At 49.0% G+C, this 5,760-nt stretch overlaps 1 long non-coding RNA gene across 1 annotated transcript in view; it reads left to right on the top strand.

The window, feature by feature from the left end:
- Positions 1–702: 702 nt before the first annotated feature.
- The window catches only part of LOC109299506, an 8,767-nt gene continuing 3,709 nt past the window's right edge, over positions 703–5,760 (top strand). The window contains exon 1 of the long non-coding RNA XR_002097900.1: positions 703–834. This is a non-coding gene — a long non-coding RNA (uncharacterized LOC109299506). The remainder of the gene's footprint in view (positions 835–5,760) is intronic.

Below are 5,760 nucleotides of genomic sequence, written 5' to 3'. Positions count from 1 at the left end.
AAACATGGAAAAATATCCATAGTAGAGAGTAGGTGAGGTCAACTCCAAATGGGATCATGAGGTTGACCTTTATAAAAGTCTGTCTCATCTTTACTGCATGTTTTTACCTTGGGATGGTTCTTGGATGTGTATGGGACCATGAAACAGAGAGAAAAATAAAACAACCCCCCCAAACAGCATTTTTAAGCAGGAAAGACAGGCCTAGTTAATCATAGAAATACACCTTATAGACCTTTATAAGGCACACCTCTATCCTGCTTTCTTCATGGCAAACACAACTTAACTACAGTACATCTCTCTAGGCAGAGAGAGGTAGGGAGTATTAACACTTAGGTGGAAGTGTGTGTAGGCCTGTACAAAACTCAAGGGCATCAGTTGACTGATACTTCAGCCCTGCCAGCCCCATCTATTGAAAGAAAGAAGGAATTAAGTGTAGCTTGTAACTATTCAAAAGTTTCTTAACCCTTCAAAATGGTCAAGGAACATTTCATGCAGAAATAGATTTGATGATATTTCAAAGCAGGAAATTTCAAGACAATTTCTTTCAGAAAAGGCTTTCTAAATGCGTTCCCCTTTCCTTTGACACAGTACACTTTTGCTAGCAAGTGCAACAGGGATCATCTCTTTACCAATAAAAGACACAATACTGTTTTTGGTCATGGAGAAGACTTTGAGAAGTTATGAGTAGTGTAGCAAACCTTGGGGGTCCACATCAACTTCAGCTTTCTCAAGTTTGGTCCATCTCCAGTCCCTGATAGACAGAGATCCCTGATAATGCCTCCCAGGCACCCTACCCCTGGCCACCTCCTCTCCTGTGGCCACAACACAGTTCTGGTTCAACTCAAAACAGTCACCTAACCAGTCCTAACTCAGATGCATCCCTCTGGGCCTCTAGTGCTTGAGCCCTGCCTCTCTGGCTAGGTTGCCTCCATCTTTCCAAGTACTTCTCCTGGGTTAGTTTGATTTCTCACTGCAGCTAGCTCTTTCCCAGGAGCTCTGTATCCTGTAGCAGCCAGGGCTGGCAGCCATACCCCTCTATGGCCAGAGGCTGGGCTTACATGACCCAAGCCCAGCACCTCTATAGTGCCTCTGTCTCATGCTCCCAGGGCCCAGGTGCTGTTTATTCTGCCATTATCAGTCTGTCCTTTAATTTCTCACCTTTGCACAGGTCACCCAGGCAGCTTTCACCTGCTGCCGCTTTGCCCTTGGACTCCCCACAGCCTGCTTCTGGCTCCACTCCCCTCCTTCCTAGTAATAGGGGCAGGGGTCTCTCTTACAGTAACCAAAAGAAGATGGGAGAAAGCAGAGCACCAGCTCCTTGGACTCAGTCCCACTGTGCTAGGAGCTGTACTGACACACAGTAAGAGACAGTCCTGCAGACAGAGGATGGAAGGGAAACAGAGGCATGGAAAAAGTGAACTAACTTGTTCAAAGTCACACAGCAAGTCAATGGCAGAGCCAGGACCAGATTGATTGCTTGGCCATGTCCCTAGCCATTAGACCATGCTGTTTCTCAAAAAGGAGCCCAATGGCAGACAAATGATTATTTATTTCAGTTTACATAGTTTCAAGGACACACCCTCTCATAGCTTAGCTTAGGACACTATGAGTCCAGGTACTGATGCCTCAGAAACAATGTGGGAATCTCCCAAAGCAGAAAAATTTCAGGCTCTAGCAGACTACAAGTGAGGGAGAAGCCAGAGGCTATGTTTTAGATGCCTTCCCTGGGAGCACCTTGCCAGAAGGCCCCGGACTGAAACAGAGGGAGAGGTAGCTTGTGAACTTCTGAGAAGTGATGGGGAGGTGTTTCAGTCCCTGACAACTTCAGGACTGATACAGGCTTATAAGCAGCTCTGAAGAGCAGCTTTCTCAGCCCCTGCCTTGACAGTGCTGTCAAGACAAGAGGGCATGGTCTTAGCTTAGGGTCCCCTAAGGCCAGGAAGACACAACTAATGCTAAACACCATTATACGTGCATGCACACAATGCTCAGGGGTCCTCAGCATTAATAAAAAGTCCCTCATTAAATACAGGCCTGGGAGCAGACATGCTGGGATTCACAGCGGACATATTTATATACTTTTGGGGGTGCTGACATCTTGTTCCAGAGTGACATCTGTGCTTCACCTCTCTCTACACACACTTGCTGCCCAGGTTTGATGGACCAGGAACCCTTGCTCACCTTCACACAGCTGTGCAGAGGGTGGACAGCACCACAAAGACTTGCTTTCATTGGGTGAAACTACCCCTGTACAGAAGAGTGGGCACCACTTCTACCCCATCTCAAGGGCTTAAGTGCCCGTTTCACCCTTTGAACACTGGTTGTGCAAATCATCTCACCATTTGAAAATCCCAGGCCTACACCTCTTGGAATACACATGGCACCTCCAAACCAAAGAGTGAAGAAACTGCCCCTAAAGGATTTTTGCCTGACTCAACAGGCAGAAGCAGGGACTTTCCAGTTATTAAGGTACTGGACAGGGATGAAAAAATCTGGGTTCATTCCCAGTTCTGTCACAAACTTCCTACATGACCCTGGTCAAGTCACTTAAGCTATGGGTACACTGAACCTTTATTGTGCCAGGAATGCTTTAAACACACAGCACTGCTTTGCATTTGCTGCCTCCCAGACCAGAAGCAGCATATCCCATTTGTATGGCACTGTGGGTGGGCTAATTAGTACAAAGGAGAGACTGAGCATATTAGCCTGCCTTCAGTGCTGCACTAAATGGAGCCAAACTGCTCCCAGTTCAGGACATAGCCTGCACAGAACAGCAGGCACATTTGAGCATGCTGCTGCCCTCCATAGTGTGTGGATGGCATAGATACTAGTCTCTCTGCTTCATTTCCCACTCTGTAACACGGAGTTAATAGCACCACCTGACCTTGCAGGGGTGTTGTGAAATGCTTAGATAGCAGAGTACTGGGGGTCTAGAAGTAGCATAGCTAGAATGACTAAGCTGTTGTCACATAGCTTCTCTGGGGTGAGTGTATGGCTTTAGAAACCACACTCAGACCCATAAACAAAGAGTCACCCAGAGCATTATTCTTATAATGGGTTCCTTTATCTTCCTGGTAGCATGTTCTTGCCTCAGTTACCCCTTTGCTCTTCAGTCTCCCTCCTGTCAAAGGGTCAATCCAGTTTTGTTTTGTTTGGGTTGGTTTTATTATTTTTAAAGACATTTTCCATGTGGAGAAAGCAAAACGTCTTCTTCTTAGGGTGGCCAAACATCCCAAACAGAACAATCCAAAGGTCCTTTGTCACATTTTCTCAAGTTGTCCAAATCTCAAAACTATTGTTGGCTCTTCCTTTTACTTGCTTTTCGTCCACAAATTTCCTCTGCTCCAAAGGAGAGAGGTTGTTCCCTCCCTCTCCAGTCCATAGTGATGACAAGCATCAGAGAGACTTGCTAAGAAGCTACCTGTCTGTCTCAACCACTTTTGGCCCATGTACTAAGTTAACCAGCGCAGAAGGAAGAACTTCTTTATGGTAAGGGTTGCCAGAATCTGGAATGGGCTTCCAAGGGAGGTGGCGACTGCTGAGCGAGGAGTCTGTTTTGCATAGACCTCCAAACACCGGATGTGGGTCACATGCTCCCCAACCCATACCTTGTGTCCACCCCTCTGGATTACATTTCCCAGAATTCACTTGTTCAAAGTTGCACCTAGGGGACCACCCATCCCTAATTGGGTGGAACAGCCCCAGAATGGGATTATCAAGTCCCAGTTTTGGGCTGCATGACTCCAGGACAGCATTTGTCCCAGGTTCTCAGTATTGTGCAGGGATTGAGAAATGGCATGTTTCCCTGCAGGTTGGCTGGTTGGGGCTGCAGGGAGCAAGACACAGGGGGCCCCACATGCACATGAGCACCTGCACTCATGCACATGGCCAGCAAGACAGCCAGGCAGTGTGAAAAGCAGCTCCCTGCAGGCAGATTTATGCGGGGTTAAGGAGGCATGGGGAGGGGCAGATCTTAGCCCCCAGAGTGAGGGAGGGAGTGGGGCAGGGGCTGGGAATGGGGGCGCTGCCTAGTGGGGGCAGTGCATGGGGCCAGGGTCTGGGGCAGGGCATGGGAAGGAGCCATGGGTGGCTCATCCGGGGGGGGGGCGGGCAGTTCCCCATTGCTGCATGCATTCCCTAGGGAGCACATCCCCCTGATTTGTGCGTGGGGTGAGGCAGATGTGTGCTGCCTGTTGCAGGCTCTGGGCTCCCTGCCCTGCTGTATTTCCCTTGCCCCCCCCTCATGCCATTCCCCATGCCCCCATGCCAGCTGCACACATCCTGCCCACCCAGCAGCAGCAGGGGCAGCAGTGGTGTGGAGTGCCCATTGCTGCTGCATGGGCAGGGGGTGTGCAGTTGGCGTGGGCTCTTGGGGAAAAGTAGTGGGGTAGGGAGCCCAAAGCCTGCAGCAGGCAGCCCACATGTGGCCCCGCTCCGCTTGGCTCTGCTCTGGCCATGCCATGGTGGAGGGTGGGGGAGGGTAGATAGAGGGCTATGGCGGGGAGGCATGTGTCCTGCCTTTCTGTTTTGAAAAGGTGGTCACCCTAGTTGCACTAGACCTGACACCTGGTCTACTGGCTCACTTTGAGAAGTGCTGGGCATCTTGTTAGAGGTGAATAAGCAACATTGTAGGTTCAAGAAGAGTACAAGGCCTTCCAAGCTTTCAGGAAGGGCCTCTAAAGTCTCAGACCAAGTCTATGTGGGGGAAGTATCCTTCACAAGGAAAGCTGCAATTTTTATTGATGAATCTTACTCCCAGGGAATATTAGGGCTAGCAAGAGATGCTCTGCTGTGGCTTACATGTAGAACAAAACAAGTGGCATAAGGTGGTTTGCACCATGGACAAGAGTTCATTACGAGTCCAGCCCTGTCCTTTGTATATACAGTCAAATAAAGTTCCCATGAGCAATTATACCAGACAAGGTTTGTTCTTGGAGCAACAAAGCACATTTGGGCAGGGCTCATTTGCAATAGAATAGGTGGCATCAAGCTGTTAAAGAAGAGGTTGAGCAACTGGACAGATAACAGGTGGCCTGTTAGTGCTGCTTTGTGGTGCAAAGCAGCTCTCCAGAAGGGAGCTGCACAGAAAGGCAGCAAGGTTGGCTTCCTTGCTGGCTGTTAGATTGGAGCAGATGCCATTTACATGTCCTTTCAGTAGAGCAGTCTCAGCTGGGCACCCATGGGAGATGGTGTGTGGCTGGAACATCACCTAGAAGGCCCAACTGGGGAATTGAACTGTGGCTTTGGTCAGTCAGTGTGGCAAGAACTAGGCTGTGTGAAATTTCAGCAGACGTTTTGTTCTGGAGGTGCTTTGGCCTGTTTTGGCACCCGAAACACCTAATCCAAAATAAAACACAAGGCTCTGAGACATCTCCGAAATGAAAAAAAACCATCCAAAACGTTTCAGAAAATTTTGGAGTTTTGGAGCCAGGCTTGCAGGGAAACAGAAACTCAGAAGAGGGAAGGGGAAAGGGGGGAAGAACTGCTCTGGTGTTGACATCTCTAGCTGGCCAGTGTCTGTGATCTGTCCCTGAGGTCCCTTCCAATCCCAGTGCTCTGGGGAGGGACAGAGAAACAGCATATAAGGCTCTGTGTGAAGCCCTTCTGTCCCTCTTGTGAGCTGTCTCTCTGGAAGCAACAGCATGTGAAAGGTACTGTGGCTGGCTGCAGTGATTGGCTTCCTAGTTAGTCTCCTGCTAGTCTCTCTTTTTGGAAAAGATTGGATACACCTTTCCAATATATTACAGATACAAGATATAG

Source organism: Gavialis gangeticus, unplaced genomic scaffold, assembly GCF_001723915.1.
Source record: "Gavialis gangeticus isolate Ggan-Ray unplaced genomic scaffold, GavGan_comp1, whole genome shotgun sequence".
NCBI classification, from domain to species: domain Eukaryota; kingdom Metazoa; phylum Chordata; order Crocodylia; family Gavialidae; genus Gavialis; species Gavialis gangeticus.
The sequence above is the reverse complement of the archived record's forward strand: the minus strand, read 5'-3'. Positions and strand labels throughout refer to the sequence as shown.